The following is a 20,464-nucleotide window of genomic DNA, read 5'->3' as shown; positions in this document are numbered from 1 at the left end:
CAAAAATGATCAACAATTTTAGATGGGTGTAAGAACAAAAATTGTTAGTATTCTTAAGACCTTTTCAAAGAAATCAAGAAAAAGGGGCTGGCCCCCTTTTTTGGGGGGGAGGGGGGTGGGGGCAAGAAACTCGTAAAGTATATTACAAATTACATAAAAACGATTAAGATTTCGTAATGCATTATAAAAGCAAAGTTGTTAATTGTAGCAATATCTATCTGGAAAACTCATTGCAACACCCATTTATTACGTAATTAGGGATTTGTATACATTATCTGAAAGTGTGTGTGTGTGGGGGGGGGGGGTAATTCTAAAATTATATCGATTATTCATGGTATGATTTAAAACAGAAATCGCAAGGAAGACCTACTCGTTACTCGTAACGAGATCGTATCTAGTTATTAAGGTCTTCCGTTTCCAACGGAAGACCTTATAGTTTTCGTACTGTTTCTTATTATTATTATTTTTTTCCCAAAATTTTGTGCACGCGATATCTCGAAAACTATTCGGCCGATTTCAACCATTTTTTCACAGATGATTGCCAGTGGTCATAATTCTAGAAGTTTTTGAAATTTTGAAATCGGCACTTCCGGTTCCGATTTACGGCCGATTTTGTCAGTTTTTACGACCCATTTTGTGCAGACATAAACTCAGAGACTATTAGAGATAGGAATATGAAATTTTCAGGATAGGTAGACCTATGGTTAAAGTTGTGCACAATGTAGTTTTTTAGCGCCAGTGGCGCCATATCTATGAGCTCGCCTAGGCTCGAAAATTGGGTACGAATTTCGAATCAAATTTTTCATACGTTTTGATCTGTATCTTTTTATGAGTTGATATTTTGTTAAAACATATATAACAAAAGTGGTAGATAATCAAAAGTCCTTTCCAACAAAATCAAGAAATAGGGGCTGGCCCCTTAAGTTAGGGGCCAATACACTCATAAACTCTATTACAAATAACTTCAAAACGATAAAGATTTTGTAATGCATTACGGAAGCAAAGTTGTTGACCGTAACAATATATATCAGGCAAGATCGTTGCTACGCCCATTTATTACGTAATTAGGGATTGTTAGGGGCCAAAGTACTAAAACTTTGACACAATTTATCTAGAAATATAGACATATTTGGTAAGCATTGTTGAAAAGAAAATGCTTGCATTGATGATTTTAATCGATTCCATTAATCAAAACACCAATGTCTGTCCCCATTAAGGATCTAGAGGGCTGGCCCCTAAAATATTCAATCATTTGTATCTAAAAAATGAACAACAATTCTAGATAAGTGTAAGAACAAAAAATGTTAGTATTCGTGAGACCGTTCAAATGAACTCAAGAAAATAGGACTGGCCCCTTAAATTAGGGGCCAAGATACTCGTAAAGTCTATTACAAATAACTTAAAAACGATAAAGATTTTGTAATGCATTATAGAAACAAAGTTGTTGGTCGTAACAATAGCACTTTGTAAAACGAATTTCTAAACCAATTAATAACGTAATTAGGGATTTTAGGGGACTAAAATCTTAAACCTTAAATGTGCTGTATGTGAAAAAGCAAAACTCTTTGTTAAGCATTTCAAGGGATATTGACAATCGTATGCATTATCTGAAAGGGAGTGGTTGAGGGGGAAATTTGAAATTTCATTTATTAACCGGGTTTTCCAACGGAAAAATCCGGTTGGGCGGGCGGCTGCCAAAAGGGTACCCTCATTGTACGGATAACTCCTCCTACAGTTCTCAAGATAGGAAGTTGTTCTTTTGCAGATCAATTGTACATATATCAGAGGTGTGCATATTGCTAGGATTTTGATTTCCGATAATTTATCAAAAAAATACGAGCTTTTGAACTTAGTCATTTTTTGGCAAAATGTTGCATATAGGGTACCCTCATTGTACGGATAACTCCTCCTACAGTTCTCAAGATAGGAAGTTGTTCTTTTGCAGATCAATAGTACATATATCAGAGGTGTGCATATTGCTAGGATTTTGATTTCCAATAATTTATCGAAAAAATACCAGCTTTTGAACTTAGTCATTTTTTAACAAAATGTTGCATATAGGGTACCCTCATAGTACGGATAATTCCTCCTACAGTTCTCAAGATAGGACGTTGTTCTTTTGCAGATCAATTGTACATATATCAGAGGTGTGCATATTGCTAGGATTTTGATTTCTGATAATTTATCGAAAAAATACCAGCTTTTGAACTTAGTCATTTTTTGGCAAAATATTGCATATAGGGTACCCTCATTGTACGGATAATTCCTCCTACAGTTCTCAAGATAGGAAGTTGTTCTTTTGCAGATCAATTGTACATATATCAGAGGTGTGCATATTGCTAGGATTTTGATTTCCGATAATTTATAAAAAAAATACCAACTTTTGAACTTAGTCATTTTTTGGCAAAATATTGAATATAGGGTACCCTCATTGTACGGATAAGTCCTCCTACAGTTCTCAAGATAGGAAGTTGTTCTTTTGCAGATCAATTGTACATATATCAGAGGTGTGCATATTGCTAGGATTTTGATTTCCGATAATTTATCAAAATAATACCAGCTTTTGAACTGGATTATGGATACAGTTTACATAAAAGAAAACCCGGTTTGCTGTCACATTGACAGTTTTTAACTTGTATTTTAATCGTATCGTTTAAAAATTGAACGGAAGACCTACTCGTTACTCGTAACGAGATCGTATCTAGTTATTATTATTTTTTTCCAAATTTTGTGCACGCGATTTCTCGGAATCTATTCGACCGATCTCAAACATTTTTTCACAGATGTTAGGGCGTGATCTAAACTAAATACATTTTTCTTAATTTTTTCGTAGTCACTTCCGGTACCGAATTGTCGGCAATTTTGTAATTTTGGACGACCCATTTTGTGCAGCTATAAACTCGGAAACCATAAGAGATATGAATATCAAATTTTCAGGATAGGTAGACGATAGTTTGGAGTTGTGCAGCATGTAGTTGTTTAATGCCTGTTGTGCCATTTCTTGGAGCTCGCCTGGGCACGAAAATTGGGTACAAATTTTCATTCAAAATTTTCACGCGTTTTGATTTATATCTTTTTATCAGTTGATATTTTGTTAAGACATATAAAACAAAAGAGGTTAAAAATCAAAAGTTCTTTCCAACAAAATCAAAAATAAGGGGCTGGCCCCTTTATTTAGGGGCCAAAACACTCGTAAACTCTATTACAAATAACTTAAAAACGATAAAGATTTTGTAATGTATTATAGAAGCAAAGTTGTTGATCGTACCAATATTTATTAGAAAAAATCATTGCCACGCCCATTTGTTACGTAATTAGGGATTTTTAGGGGCCAAAGTACTTAAACTTTGACGAAAAATAACTAGAAAAGTATACATATTTTGTTAGACATCATAGAAGAGAAAATGTTTGAATAAATGATTTAAATTATTTCCACTTATCAAAACACGAATTTCTGTCCCCATTAAGGATCTAGAGGGCTGGCCCCTAAAATATTCAATCATTTGTATCTAAAAAATGATCTACAATTGCACATGGGTGTAAGAACAAAAAATGTATGTATTCTTAAGACCTTTTCAAAGAAATCAAGAAAAAGGGGCTGGCCCCTTTTTTGGGGGGCCAAGGTACTCGTTAACTCTATTACAAATAACTTAAAAACGATAAAGATTTTGTAATGCATTATAGAAGCAAAGTTGTTGATCGTACCAATATCTATTTGAAAAAAATCATTGCCACGCCCATTTATTACGTAATTAGGGATTTTTAGGGGCCAAAGTACTTAAACTTTGACGAAAAATAACTAGAGAAGTATACATATTTTGTTAGACTTCAAAGAAGAGAAAGTGTTTGATTAAATGATTTAAATTGATTTTACTTATCAAAACACGAATTTCTGTCCCCATTAAGGATCTAGAGGGATGGCCCCTAAAATATTCAATCATTTGTATCTCAAAAGTGATCATCAATTTTAGATGGATGTAACAACAAAACATGTTAGTATTCATGAGACCTTTCGTATAAAATCAAGAAAAAGGGGCTGGCCCCTTAAATTAGGGGCCAATAGACTCCTAAACTCTATTACTCATACGTTAAAAATGATCAAGATTTTGTAATGCATTATAGAAACAAAGTTGTTGATCGCAGCAATATCAGTTTGTAAAAACTCATTTCCAAACCCATTGATGACGTATTTAGAAATTTTAGGGGACTAAAATCTTAAATCTTAAATGTGCTGTATGTTAAAAATCAAAACTCGTTGTTAAGCATTTTAAAGGATATTGGCAATCGTATACATTATCGAAATGGGAATGTTTAAGGGAGAATTCTGAAATTTCATTGCTATTTTAATCGTATCGTTTAAAAATTGAACGGAAGACCTACTCGTTACTCGTAACGAGATCGTATCTAGTTATTATTATTTTTTTTCTTCCTTTTTTTGTGCACGCGATTTCTCAGAAACGGCTCGACCGATTTCAATCAAATTTTGGGATGTGATAGATAGTGGTCTGAACTTGATTGGAAATTTTTTGTATTGATGACGTCACATCCCTTTTTGAGATATTGAGATTTTTCTAATTTTTATATGGGTATTTTGTCTTCTGTTGTTCTCCTAAACTATAAGAGATATTAAGCTCAAATTTCTACGGTTGGTAAACGAAAGATTGAAGTTTTGCATGATTGTTGTTTTGAATGTTTAGCACTACTGGCGCCAAAGCTCGCTATGGCTCGAAAATTGACATTAAAAAAGCGTCGTGAATTTTTGTGCTTTTCTCTCTTTATCTCTTTTCTGGAAAATATTTTGTTAAAACATGTAATGTAAAAAAAGTTTATATTTACAAGACCTTTCTGCTGATATCAAGAAAAAGGGGCTGGCCCCTCAAATAAGGGACCTAGAGGGCTCTAAAGTCTTTTACCCATAACTCTTTACCGAGGGATATTTTGTAATAAATTATAGAAGCAAATATGTTGATCTTACAAATATGAAGCCAAGCAGTATAACGATGTTCTCATATGTTACGTAATTAGGGGTTTTTAGGGGTCAGAAGTCCAAAACTTTGACCACCTATATCTCAAAACGGAAAAATATTTTGAAATGCAGTATAAAATAAAAGATGCTCAAAATGATGTACTAAACACCATGCAACCTAAAAAATTTGGTTCAGCGGCCCCAATAAGGAGATAAGGGACCGGCCCCTAAAACATTCTTTCTCAGATATCTCAAGAATGGTAACGAATTTCTGAACACTTGTTGAACAAAATGTCTTTATAATCAAATGACCTTTGATTTAATACCAAGAAAAAGGGGCTGGCCCCTAATATTAGGGACCTAGAGGGCTCTAAAGTCTTTTTAATATAGTTCTTCACAGAGGGATATTTTGTAATAAATTATAGAAGCAAATATGTTTATCTTACAGTTATGAAGCCAAGCAGTATAAGGATTTTCTCATATGTTACGTAATTAGGGGTTTTTAGGGGTCAAAAGTCCAAAACTTTGCTCACCTATATCTCAAAAAGGAAAACTATTTTGAAATGCAGTATAAAAGAAAAGATGCTCAAAATGATGTCCTTAACAACATGCAGCCTAAACAATTTGGTTCAGCGGCCCCAATAAGGAGATAAGGGACCGGCCCCTAAAATATTCTTTCTGAGATATCTCAAGAATGGTAACGGATTTCTGAACACTTGTTGAACAAAATGTCTTTATAATCAAATGACCTTTCATTTGATACCATGAAAAAGGGGCTGGCCCCTAATATTAAGGACCAAGAGGGCTCTAAAGTCTTTTTCCTATAGTTCTTTACCGAGGGGTATTTCGTAATAGATTATAGAAGCAAATATGTTTATCTAACAGTTATGTAGCCTAACATTATAATGATTTTTCTCATGTGTTACGTAATTAATGATTTTTAGGGGTCAAAAATCCAAAAATTTGATAACCTATATATATTTCTCAAAAAGAAAAAATATTTTGAAATGCAGTATAAAAGAAAAGATGCTCAAAATAATGTACCTAATAACATGCAATCCTACAATTTTTGTTCAGCGGCCCCAATAAGGAGATAAGGTCCGGCCCCTAAAATATTCTTTCTGAGATATCTCAAGAACGGTGACGAATTTCTAAACACTTGATGAACAAAACTCTTACACCTGAAACAAAATAGTATCAGGCACTTAAAATGAAGATCCTCTTTTCCTGTTTTAAATTATGTATAGCTGTTAAATAGCAAAATCAAGATCGAACATAAATCTCAATTTCTAATTAAGGTCTTCCGTTTCCAACGGAAGACCTTATAGAGATTGTAATGTTTTTAAGGTCTTCCGTTTCCAACGGAAGACCTTATAGTGATTGTAATGTTTCTTTTTATTATTATTATTCTTATTTTTTTCCCCGATTTTCTCAGAGATGACTGGATATATTTCCTTGAAATTTTCAGGAATGATAGGAAATGATAAACGCTAGGGACGTTTTTTTCATTTTTTCAAAATTCATTTCCGGTCGTCCGTTTCCTGTCCCGCAACAAAAAAGCTTGTCACCTCGAGATCTCAAAAATGGTAAAGACTTGAACAACCAAACTTTGTACGATAATAGACCTGTGTATGCAGATGTGTTTAAACACTTTTGTTTTGTTCGTCGTAACTTCCGGTCGTCACCGGAAGCACTTCAAAAATAGTTATTTTACGAAAAAAATTCATTTTCCACAAATTAATTATATCAGTATAAATTTACACATAAGTTATCTATGCAATGTTAAATCAACAAAAAAATTCTACATCCGGTGAGATATCTCAATCATCTCAGGTAGCTTTTTTTAAAACACATTTTGTACCTGCGAGATCTCAGAAACTATTAGTGATCAAGAGACGAAACTTTCATGGATGATAGACATATGATTGAAGATGTGTTTAACCGGTTTCATTTTGTCTTCCGTCACTTCCGGTCCACACAGGAAGAGTTGAAAAAAATCGAGCTGTTTATCAGTTTATCTGTTTTCCGTTGATAATTTTAGTTAGATAAATGAAATATAATGTACAAAAGGCAAGTATACAAGAAATATTTAATACAATTTACATTGAGCACTTCCGTTTGTCCGTTTCCTGTCCCGAAACCAAAAACCTTATTTCGACGAAATCTCAAAAACGGAAACGACTTCAACAACCAAACTTTGTAGGATGATAGACCTATGTATGTACATGTGTTAACATTATTTTGTTTTATCCGGCGTAACTTCCGGTCGTCACAGAAAGTACACCAAATTTTGATTTTTAGAAATATTTGGTTATTTAGCATTGAAGTAACATTTTAGCAATAGAAATACAAAAGGTCATCTACACATGATAAAACAAAACCTCTACTTCCGGTGAGACATCTCAAATATCTCAGGTAGCCTTCTTTTATAAAAAACAAAGTAACCGCAAGATCTCAGAAACTGTGAGAGATTAAGGCACGAAGCTTAAATGAATGATGGACGTTTGATTGAACATGTGTTTAACGGGTTTCATTTGGTCGTACGTCACTTCCGGTTTTACTCGAAACGTTCAAGCAATAGAACTTTTTTATTAAATTCTTAATTTTTTTTTTAAACATTTTACTCAATGTGATGAATAGTAACGTACCGTAGGTAAATGTACTAAAATATCTACTTTCCGTTTCTTAAATCACTTCTGTTTGTTCGTTTCCGGTCCCGAGACAAAAACCTTTTTTCAACGAGATATTACAACTACCCGGAAACAAAAACTTGAACATCCAAACTTTGAGGAAAGATAAAATGTATATATTATATCCATTTCCTGTTTACAAGATAACTGGAGATTTGTGCAGATTAATACATGAGGAACGGAAGACCTTTTTGTTGCTATAGCAACAAGAGTCTAGTTTATTATTATTTTTTTCCCATTTTTTGTCCACAAGATATCTCAGAGATGGCTGGATCGATTTACTTCAAGTTTTCAGGAGTGATAGAAAATGATCGTATCTCTAGGCGTTTTTTTCATTTTTTCAAAATCGACATCCTGTCGTCTGTTTCCTGTCCCGCGACAAAAAGCTTGTCACATCGAGATCTCAGAAACGATAAAGATTTGAACATCCAAACTTTGAGGGATGATAGACCTATAGTTGTAGATGTGTTTAAACATTTTTGTTTTGTTCGGCGTAACTTCCGGTCGTCACTGGAAGCTCTTCAAAAAATTTTGTTTTTACGTATTTAATTTATTTTCCACAGAATAAAAATATTAGTATAGATCCTAACATATGTCATCTATGCAATGTTAAATAAACAAAAAAGTTCTACTTCCGGTGAGATATCTCGATTATCTCAGGAAGCTTTTTTAAAACATATTTTGTACCCGCAAGTTCTCAGGTACTGTACGTGATCAAGACACAAAACTTTCACTAATCAAAGACATTTGATTGAAGATGTGTTTAAACAGTTTCATTTTGTCGTCCGTCACTTCCGGTCCACAGCGGAAGAGTTCAAACAAATCAAACTGTTTATCCGTTAAACTGTTTTTCTTTTGATAGTTTTAGCTACTTTGATGAATAATGATGAAAAATAGGAAATTAAACAAGATATAAAAAATTTAAATTTCATTAAGCACTTCCGTTTGTCCGTTTCCTGTCCCGAGACAAAAAACCTTATATCGAAGAGATCTCAAAAACGGTAACGACATCAACAACCAAACTTTGTAGGATTATAGACCTGTGTATGGACACGTGTTAACACTATTTTGTTTTAACCGGCGTAACTTCCGGTCGTCACAGGAAGTACACCAAATTCTGATTTTTAAAAAATATGTTGGTTATTTAGCATGGAAGTAACATTTTAGTTACAAAAATACAGGACGTCATCCACACATGGTAAATAAACCAAAAAAAGTTCTACTTCCGGTGAGACATCTCAAATATCTCAGGTAGCCTTCTTTTAAAAAAACAAACTACCCCCAAGATTTCAGAAACAGTGAGAGATCAAGACACAAAACTTGTATGGATAATGGACATTTGAATGAACATGTGTTGAACGGGTTCCATTTGGTCATACGTCACTTCCGGTTTTCACTCGAAGTGTTCAAGCAATAAAAGATTTTTTGTTTTGTTTTAACATTAGAATTTTTTTAACATTTTACTCAATGTGATGAACAATAGCGTATCATAGGTAAATGTACTAAAATACGTATTTTCAATTTCTTAATCACTTCCGTTCGTTCGTTTCCGGTCCCGAGACAAAAACTTTTCTCAACGAGATATTATAACTAACAAAAACTTGAACATCCAAACTTTGAGGAAAGACAAGGCAATGTATGAAGATATGTTTACTATGTTTTGTATGATCCGGCGTAACTTCCGGTCGTCACAGAAAGTACTCAAAAAATGACGTTTTGTCTTTTTGTTTTGTTTATTTCTTGGGAATTCCTTTACAGTATAAATTATATCCGTTTTCTGTTTACAAAAGTACAGATTTATATGTGAGGAACGGAAGACCTTTTTGTTGCTATAGCAACAAGAGTCTAGTTATTATTATTTTTTTTTTTCCTTTTTTTGTCCACAGGATTTCTCGGAGATGGCTGAATAGATTTTTTTGAAATTTTCTGGAATGAAGGAAAATGATAATATCTCTAGGCATTTTTTTCATTTTGTCTAAATTTGTTTCCGGTCGTCCGTTTCCTGTCCCGCGTTGAAATAGCTTGTCACCACGAGATCTCAAAAACGGTAACGTTTTGAACCTCCAAACTTTGTGGGATGATAGACCTATAGTTGTAGATGTGTTTAAACTATTTTGTTTTGTTCGTCGTAACTTCCAGTCGTCACCGGAAGCACTTCAAAAATAATTATTTTTACACATTAAATTTCTTTTCCATAGAATAAACATAAAACTATAATTCTATACATAAGTTATGTATGCGATGTTATATCAACAAAAAAATTCTTCTTCCGGTGGTAGCTTTTTTAAAACACATTTTGTACCCGCGAGATTTCAGAAACTATAAATGATCAAATCATGAAACTTTCATGAATGATAGACATTTGATTGAAGATATGTTTAACAGGTTTCATTTTATCTTCCGTCACTTCCGGTCCACACAGGAAGAGTAAAAAAAAATCAAGCTGTTTCTCAGTTAAACTGTTTTCTATTGATATTTTAAGTTTCTTTTTGAACAATTATGTACAAAAGGCAAGTATACAAGAAATATTTAATACAATTTACACTGCGCACTTCCGTTTGTCCGTTTCCTGTCCCGAGATAAAAAACCTTATTTCGACGAGATCTTAAAAACGGTAACAATTTGAACAACCAAACATTGTGGGATAATAGATCTATGTATGTACATGGGTTCACATTAGTTTGTTTTATCCGGCGTAACTTCCGGTCGTCACAGGAAGTACACCCAATTTTGATTTTTTTTTTCAAATATTTGGTTAATTAGCATGGAAGTAACATTGAAGCTATAGAAATACGAAAGGTCATATACACATTATAAATAAGCAACAAAAAGTTCTACTTCCGATGAGACATCTCAAATATCTCAGGTAGCCTTCTTTTTAAAAAACAAAGTACCCACAAGATCTCAGAAACTGTGAGAGATCAAGAAACAAAATTTATATGTATAATTATTATTTGATTGAACATGTGTTTAACGGGTTTTATTTTGTCGTACGTCATTTCCGGTTCTCACTTGAAGCGTTCAAGGAATAGAAGTTTTTTTTTAACTTTAGATTTGTTTTAATATTTTACTTAATTTGATGAACAGAAACGTACCGTAGGTAAATGTACTAAATTATCTACTTTTAATTTCTTAAATCACTTCTGTTTGTTCGTTTCCGGTACCGAGACTAAAAACCTTTTTTCAAAGAGAAATTATAACTTTCAAAAACTTGAACATCAAAACTTCGAGGAAAGACAAAACAATGTATGAAGATATGTTTACTATGCTCTGTATGATCCGGCGTAACTTCCGGTCGTCACAGAACGTACTCAAAAATTGACATTTTGTCTTTTTGTTTCTTTTTATTTCTTTGGAATTCCTTTACAGTATATTTTATATCCATTTTCTGTTTACAAGAGAAATGTACTTTTTGTACAGATTAATACATGAGGAACGGAAGACCTTTTTGTTGCTATAGCAACAAGAGTCTAGTTATTATTATTTTTTTCCCCTTTTTTGTCCACAAGATTTCTCTGAGATGGATGAATAGATTTTCTTGAAATTTTCAGGACTAATAGAGAATGATAATATCTCTAGGCGTTTTTTTATTTTGTCAAAATTCACTTCCTGTCGCCCGTTTCCTGTCCCGCGACAAAAAGCTATGGACAATAAGATCTCAGAAACCATAAAGACTTGAACCTCCAAACTCTGAGGGATGATAGACCTATAGCTGTATATGTGTTTAAACTATTTTGTTTTGTTCGTCGTAACTTCCGGTCGTCACCGGAAGCACTTCTAAAATTATGTTATTACGCATTTTATTTGTTTTACACAGAATTGATATATAAGTATAAACGCTTTCATATGTCATCTATCCGATGATTAATAAACAACAAAAAATTACTTCCGGTGAGATATCTCAAATATCTCAGGTAGTCTTTTTAAAACAAATATTATGACAGCGAGATCTCATAAACTGTAAGTGACCAAGACACGAAACTTACACGGATGATAGACATTTGATAGAAGATGTGTTTAACCGTTTTTATTTTGTCAACCATCACTTCCGGTCTACACCGGAAGAGTTCAAACAATCCATCTTGTGTAAGAGATTTACTGGTTTTGTTTGACAAAGTAAGACAAATTGATAGTCAATAAAGTCCTGTTGTCTAATGGTTAAGAAATATTAACTTTTATTTTCATCAAACACTTCCGTTTGTCCGTTTCCCTTTCCCGAGACAAAAAACCTTGATTCCTAGAGATCTCAAAAACGGTGGCGAATTGAACACTCAAACTTTGTGGGATGATAGACCTATGTATGTACATGTGTTTACACTATTTTGTTTTGATCGGCGTAACTTCCGGTCGTCACCGGAAGCACTTCAAAAATTAGTTGTTTTCATATTTTATTCATTTTACTTTAAATGAAAATATCAGTATCAAATATTACATATGTCATCTATATAATGTTAAATTAGCAAATAAAGTTTACTTCTGGTGAGATATCTCAAATATCTCTATGTAGCTTTCCTTTTTACAAATTTTATATCCTCGAGATTTTTGTCATTGTAAGTGATTGAGAGACGAAGCTTTCATGATTGACAGAAATTTGATTGGGAATGTGTTTACCGGGTTTAATTTTGTCAATTGTCACTTCGGGTTCTTACTGGAAGGGTTCAAACAAATCATGTTTTAACAAATTTTATTGACTTTCTTGGGTGTTTCATCTAGCCTAATAAACACTGAATGTACGAGAAATCCCAGATCTTGTTTTTATTAATCACTTCCGTTTGTCCGTTTCCGGTCCCGAGACAAAAACTATTGTTTCAAAGAGATCTTAGATTTGGCAGAGACGTAAACAACCAAACTTTGAGGAAGGATTGACTTATGATAGTACAAATGGTTAACATTTTTGTTTAGATCGGCGTTGCTTCCGGTCGTCAGAGAAAGTACTTCAAAAATTGATTTCTTTTTTATTTTCGTTGTTTTACATGTAAGTAACGTCTGGATATATCATTCACAATAATTATCATATCCACTTTTATTTCTATGTGAGAGAAGCAATGTCTTACAGTTAAATTGATACATGTATATCAAAACGGAAGACCTTTTTGTTGCTTTTGCAACAAGTGTCTAGTTTTTATTATATTTGGACTGTATGAGGCAGCTGAATGTAAATAGTTTATATTGTTAATATTTTATGAACATTGTGGCCTTAATTCAGTCCCCATTCCCGTTCTTTAGACTAGTGCAAGATAGTTATTTGTTGGGACTTAACATCAAGTTATGTTGTTGTTGGAGACAGCTATGCATCAGTAGTTTTCAGAATACATGTACTGTACATGTATTAAGACTGAGGCAGCTTGGATTGTGTATATATGTTTTTGTTTCTGTTCAAATAGCAGCTATTTTTCTACAAGTATTGTTCGCTACCGGTAGATGTATTAAATTTAGACTGTCTGAGGCAGCTAAATAAATGACATATTTATTTGTTTTTAGATTGTGGCCATTCTCCAATACTCAGTATTTTGGTACATGTTTACATTATGTTTCATGTAACATGTGATTTCATAAGTCTACTGACTTGTTCATGTGGGTTTTTTTTTACATGGAATAATGTACTTGATAAACTATGACTGTCTGAGGCGGTATAGTGGAATCAGTTATATCTGAATACTCACAGAAAAATGTTGATTTTGCTAAATCAAGTTATGCAGGTTTGTTAATTATGTAAATAACTGTGTTTTGCTATTCCCCTGCAGTATGACATAATCTTTATTATGCTGCTGTTCAACTTACTGTACTCAATAATTCACAATCAACATGTATATGTATATGTTACCCTGTTAATGTTGTAAACACTTTTTTCTCCCAATCATCTCCACTGGATGGGGCACTTGTCTATAACCTGCTGGTTCTCGACAAGTTTGTGGCATGTTTTTCATATAGATATAGTAGTCCCATCTTTTTTGCCATTCCTTAGTCATGTGTTTTTTATTGTGTATGTACAATTTTTATGTTCATGATATTGTCTCTTTTTGGTTGTTTTATTTTTCATTGTGACAGGTGTAACGTACAGTTTGATAGCGGACAATACCGCTACATTTACATTGGCATTTGTAATCAAATGCTCTTTTCAATTCAACATGTTGTTAATATTGTCTTTCAAATTGGCAAAAAACAGAGCAGTGTAGACTCTGGTTGAAAAAATTAATATAGGTTATATGATAGAAACATGGACGATGATATAAATAAATATTGTCAGATTATTATATTAATTCCATATCTACCCGATAATAACACTATAAGCTGCCTTTGGACGATTTAGGATTTATGAACCGTGGAAATATAACGGACTTGTCGCAAACAGGGAAAATTCGGACTAATTTTTTTCTTAATTTTTCTCCACTTCAAATTTTTCGGCATCAAAACTTATGTTAAGTAGAAATATTCTCTTATATTCTGATGTACGTAATTACGACAGTCATATTCAAAGCATATGCGCGGATCTCTGCGCAGAGGTGCGAAATCTTGAATTGGGACCGTCGTCCTTAACATATACTGACAACATTGTCACGTGACGTGCGTATTCTAACATTGCAAATTATGTAATTAAATCGCATCGGTGCAGGTGATTAGTGGCATTTAATCAGAACTATTTTTAAAAAAAATCCTTTGTTATGTCATATACTTTGAAGTTCATGACTCTACCAAGACTCTACCAACCAGTCAGAGCATTAAAAAAAATCGATTTGTTGTGAAAACAGAAGGAAAATATGACTAAACATAGATAGTCTGCAGAATAGAAGAAAACTTTTTTTCAAGTTTTCCTCTAAAACCAATATCATTAGTTTGCTATCAATTCCCGATTAACCCGTCAACGAACGTTTTTACTTTTTTAAGTTTTGTGTCTACTTATTCAGGTTTATTTCGGCAATGAAATTTCAGATTTAGTAGCAGTTGAAAATCGTCTGTCCAACTGGGCGTTTTAGATTAATGCTTTGCGCATGCCTTTCTGTATCTGGCGTAGAAGTTAAAATTCGTTGTATTCACTGTAGCATGTCAGGGAATGTGCGTATATATGTGGCTCATTATGTAAAATGGCTGACGAGTTTAACGACTTTTTTGTGGAATCTTGTTATTAATTTTAACGCTCTTAAAGTCTCATTTAATTTGTTTGCATAAATTAGTATTAAACTTTGATTTCAAACTATCTTTAAATAATAAATATGAACATGTTTGCTTATAAGAGATTATATCAGTACAAACTTGATGATTTTTAACAAACTTTCGATTTACAAACCCGTTGTGCATTTGAAAATGACTGGGTGAACCTAATAATGCTCAATAAATACATGTTATTTGAAATACTATCGATAGAAATATTATTGTTAAATAATAAAAAGAATCATTCGTTGACAATTCAGAATTATGACACATGAAAGTAAGTTTATCAACATATCAACAGAGTACAATATTATAATTACCAGATCAAATGGCCTGGGTCTGAAGAATCAACCTGCTGTTCACGACCTAGGTAGTTGAAAATGCGCAATTGAATTGTAAACCTACAGCAGTGGAAAACCCAGTGAAGTAATTTAAGTCGTATACATAACACTGCCGAGGAAAACGACTTTACCAATTAAAAAACTTTTTACACCGGCGGCATTGATTTTTTATACTTGACATAGCTCACAGAATCGATAGTGACGCTTTCGGGAAAAAGTCAACCAAATCAGTTCTGATAATAACTAAAAGAAGTATTAAAATAGAAGAATCGATTTTTTTTTACAATACTGACCGACAATAACAATGCATGTAACTAATATTATACGAGATATTTAAATAAAAAAAAAATTCATACTGGTTTTTAATAACGGCTTTGATTTTTTTAGTTACCCAGAATAAAATACATAACCCACTAGAACATTGTCCAGATTGTTAGACCAACGTAACAACGTAACATCGTTTCCATACATTCCAACAAAAACGCCCCGTTTCTAAAATCCATGCGATCATTGACATCGCTCGATCTGCCACAGTGTGTGGTTTGCGCATGTGCGATGTCATTACATACACAGGGAAACTGTCTACAGTTATCGAGGAAATTTTCATGTATATGTGCCTTTATTTCGGTCTGTCTTGTTTCGTCGTTTACGGATATTCCTTGCCAGTGCAGTGGTTGTCATATCATTTTTGTTCAAAAATCGTTTCTTCACGTCTTTTTGTCCAAGGTAACGTGTTCGGGTGTATAAAAATCCCGAATGTGGTGAAGCATGAATAGTGCTCTCGGCCTTATATAAGGGGTGTGTAACGATGAGCAGAACAATAGAAATTGACAACTAATATGGCGGCAGTCGGAGTTAAAAGGGAAATAATGCGTATTTATGAATTCATGTCAGCTTTAAGTTTGCATCTGTTAAAATAGCGCCTTCACAGGTTTCTGTAATAAGATCAGCTTTCTTGGTACCCCCAACAAGATTGCCACTTGCGAGGAAGGAAAACGAGTTATTGCCCGGGTAAAACTTTCATGTTCTTTTTTTTTTTTTGGTACACGACAACTTTCTTAGGAGAAATAAGTAGACCCCAAAACTTGTCATGCCTTGTAACTACACAAACAATCAAGCGCATCCCAAATATACCTCTGAAATAGCCTCAGTTTATCCTGAATTCGTAGGGATATTAAACCCAGGGTTTTTACATAAATTTAAGAAAAACTCTCATTGTAGTAATTCCCAAATCGAAGCAAATGAACTTGTCTCTACTAGCTTATTCGTCAATCACGCGTTAGAAATAAAATTTGGAGTAATATTTCAAGAATTGAGCCTTTCATAAATAATAATGCAACACCATTAATAGGATACATTATTCAACATTTAATTTTTAACAACTGTAGTAGATTTTGCGCTCTGGCTTAACAAAGGAGTAAATATCAAGTAAAATGATTTAAATCCTTGTGAACAAAAGTTGCAGTGCACGAAAGAAAACTTGATACTTTTGAAAAAGATCGCCCATGCGTGATATCATTGGCACCTGAGAGCATTAGCTAGTAACTTCATATGTGGTAGATTATATTTTCTTTATTTTAAAGACGAGAGTCAAATTTCTTTTATCTCATTCCCCTAACTTAAAACAAGAATATCAAGACGTGGCTTTCTTGAAGTATTAAGTGTTTTTAAGTTACTGAAATATTTCCAGTGAAAAGAAAGTAAATAAAATCAATGTCCAAAAGGGGGGGGGGACATTTTTCGACGTAGAAAAAATGTCCCCCAGGCATTATTTGACGAACAATATTGAGTAATGGGTCTGACGAAAAAATGCCATTACAGTCAACAAAAGCATAATTACAGTGAAAAAAAAGTGACTTGAATAATAACCTTCTTACTTTTAAAAGGGGCATAGTAACGATTTTGGTCAAACATTATTTTGTTGTTGTTGTCGTTGTTGTTGTTTACACTACTTTAGTAATAAATTTCTAATGATCTACCATAATTTAAGTGTCAGTCGTAGAGTTATAATCAAGCTACAGGGCTCACAAGTCTTTGTTTTGTAAACAAGGCTTGTAAACAAACATAACAAACATAAAAATTGATTTATGTAGTAAACGCACCATTCCAACTGTTAACCAATTACATAAACACATACATATGTAGTAAACAAACATAACAATTGATTTATGTAGTAAACGCACCATTCCAACTGTTAACTAATTACATAAACACATACATATGTAGTAAACAAACATAACAATTGATTTATGTAGTAAACGCACCATTCCAACTGTTAACCAATTACATAAACACATACATATGTAGTAAACAAACATAACAATTGATTTTTATGTTTTATTTTTATATTTTTATGTAGTAAACAAACATAACAATTGATTTATGTAGTAAACGCACCATTCCAACTGTTAACCAATTACATAACAATTGATGACCCGGGGCTATATATGTTCTGAGCTGTGTGCGCTGAAGCGACACACGATTTTCGGTCGTGGCGACTGAATTAACACAGACTGACCGAATAAACAAACGGGTGGGAAAGTGAAACAATGTTACACATAAGAAGAAGCCACCAAAAATGATTTTCGACAGATCTTGATATCGTTTCGCCAATTTTAAAAAAAATACAGCGCGAGCTCCTGTCAGCGGGGCGGGAGGGGGGGGGGCAGCAATGAGTTCGCTTCCACAATGAAACGAACATGTAGAAAAAACTACAGAAGTGATTAATATGTGACCGATAGAATCTAATCCAAAGTTGTTTAAAACTCATGTGAATATTCTTTTGAATATTCATCGAATGCCTCAACTCAAGACATTCTTTTATCGTGCTAGCACCTACCGCAAGTTTACATGTAACATAGAACTTAGATTACAATTTGATTTGATTTTTAAACTACCTTGTACGCTATCGTATACATCAATACTTAATCAACTATACAAGTAAAAAAAATTTTTATCTTTTCAACTAAAACTAATATAATAGTTGTAAACATAATAAAATTTAGTTGTGTCCGTGCAAAATATGAAACATGAGCGCGTAATAAGGTACATGTAGAAGATCACGAACCGACCGCGGATCACTTGTCCACTCGCGTCGGATCTCCTCAGCCATGTGCGATGGATGATCGTCATTTAAATGTTTAATATTTAGGGTTGTTGTTGTTGTTGATTTAAAACATTATTTGTACAGTTTATAAAATATTTTACATAAACAAACTAACCATTAATTTATGTCTGACGATGTTTCCGATTTGGAGTAATATCGATGATAAATATTCATTTACACTCAAATTTAATTAAATAAATCCAAAAAGGACAAACTTTTATAACATAAAATCAAAACAGTTCTTGTATTTACGGCTATATTAACTCAAACACGTTCATATGCATGGAAGTGTGCGTCTCGTTGTGCGAATCTTGTGTATTAAATAACCGCTAAGTAGTGCTGATCTCCTCGGCCGTGGGCGAACGATAGATTACGTAAAGGTACAACGCACAGACCCGCACAGCTCAGAACCCAGGAAGATTTGAAAAGATTGCCGTATAATGACCATACTCTATCAAATAGAAGTTATTTATTTTAAACTTAAAACCCACAATTGATCTATGTCTATTATTGCCTTAGATTGAGAATGACATTGCTTTTATTAATTAACTGAACGATTTCTTAATTGACACCCAATTGTTTAATCCATAAAAATATATGTGTAATCAAAACGAAAACAATTCTTGAGCATACTTTCTGCGGTAACTTTATGCCAGATGTACGCGCAAAGACTTTCGTTAACTTGTCAAATGAAAACAGGTACATGTTAACATGTAAAGCTATTTACACTCATACTACACAAATCACTTACAAAATAACATTGTAACGACCTTTATGAGATCCCAACAAACAACTTTTTTAGCGACAGTCATATCAAAATCCTAACCGTTTTTGAGTTATTAAGCAAAAATTTTTAGGGGCCATTGGCCCTTAATTTAAGGGGCCAACCCTTTTTTATTGTCAAATGAAAGCCCTTGATATTTTGCACAACTTTTATTCTACATGTCTTAACAAAATATTTTTCGTTTAAAAGATATAAAGGAAAATATGTCTAAATTTTCGCATTTTTTTGAATGCATTTAAAATCTACCTTGAATCAGAGCTGTGTGTGTACCATTACGTAAGCTCTCCCTCGCCCGCGGCCGAGAAAATCAGTCACCATAGTCGCGACTGGACTACCTAGCGGTCAGCGGTTATCTAATACACGAGAGTTGCGTCTCTCATAGCTTACGTAATGGTACACACACAGCTCTGATTCAAGGTAGATTTTAAATGCATGGAGTTAATAACTAAAATGTATTGCATATATTTTTTTAATTCCATATTTTGTGGTTTACTAGAAAAGAAAAACAATGATTTGTTTTCCAAATCCCGTTTTTAAGTATTGTACATTATAAGAACTTAACAGCAATGACTTAAACTCCTAAAAAAAAAAAGCATGTATTCTAAAAAAAAAATTCTTATATATGAATTGATGCCGTTTGTATAAACCAGCATACTTTCTGCGGTAACTTTATGCCAGATGTACGCGCAAAGACTTTCGTTAACTTGTCAAATGAAAACAGGTACATGTTAACATGTAAAGCTTTTTACACTCGTACTACACAAATCACTTACAAAATAACATTGTAACGACCTTTATGAGATCCCAACAAACAACTTTTTTAGCGACAGTCATATCAAAATCCTAATCGTTTTTGAGTTATTAAGCAAAAATTTGTTTATTGTCAAATGAAAGCCCTTGATATTTTGCACAACTTTTATTCTACATGTCTTAACAAAATATTTTTCGTTTAAAAGATATAAAGGAAAATATGTCTAAATTTTCGCACTTTTTTGAATACTGTTTTTTGGCCCCCTACCTTTTCTTAAATAAAAAACATAATCTTAAAACAAAAACCGATGTGCACCACTACAATGTCTCTGTTATTCAAATTCGTTGGATTCCCATTCCTAGCTATCATAGTCTCGGAGCCTTTGTCTGGAAACAAAAGGCCCTAAAAAATTTAAAAGAAGAATAATTCGGAATAAAGAATAAAACGGAAAGGGAATTCTAAATTTTATGAATTGCTTAAGATAGTGTGTTGTAAAGTACATTAGCCCTGGAAATTTGAGCAAAAACCGTTCAGAAATGAGCAAGATATGAAGCCTCAAAGTTCGCGTCTAGGAAACAAAAAAAAAAGAACTAGACACTTGTTGCTATAGCAACAAAAAGGTCTTCCGTTCCTCATGTATTATTCGGTACCAAATAATATATTTCTCTTTTAAAAGA

At 33.2% G+C, this 20,464-nt stretch overlaps 1 protein-coding gene across 1 annotated transcript in view; it reads right to left on the bottom strand.

Annotated features, from left to right (window-relative positions):
* LOC136272026 (uncharacterized) overlaps positions 1-15,169 on the bottom strand; it is an 81,867-nt gene extending 66,698 nt beyond the window's left edge. Inside the window, exon 1 of the mRNA XM_066072705.1 lies at positions 15,126-15,169. The gene's annotated coding sequence lies outside the window, so the exon portion shown is untranslated. The remainder of the gene's footprint in view (positions 1-15,125) is intronic.
* Positions 15,170-20,464: the final 5,295 nt, after the last annotated feature.

The sequence above is a fragment of the Magallana gigas genome, chromosome 10 (assembly GCF_963853765.1).
Source record: "Magallana gigas chromosome 10, xbMagGiga1.1, whole genome shotgun sequence".
Lineage (NCBI taxonomy): Eukaryota > Metazoa > Mollusca > Bivalvia > Ostreida > Ostreidae > Magallana > Magallana gigas.
The sequence above is the reverse complement of the archived record's forward strand: the minus strand, read 5'-3'. Positions and strand labels throughout refer to the sequence as shown.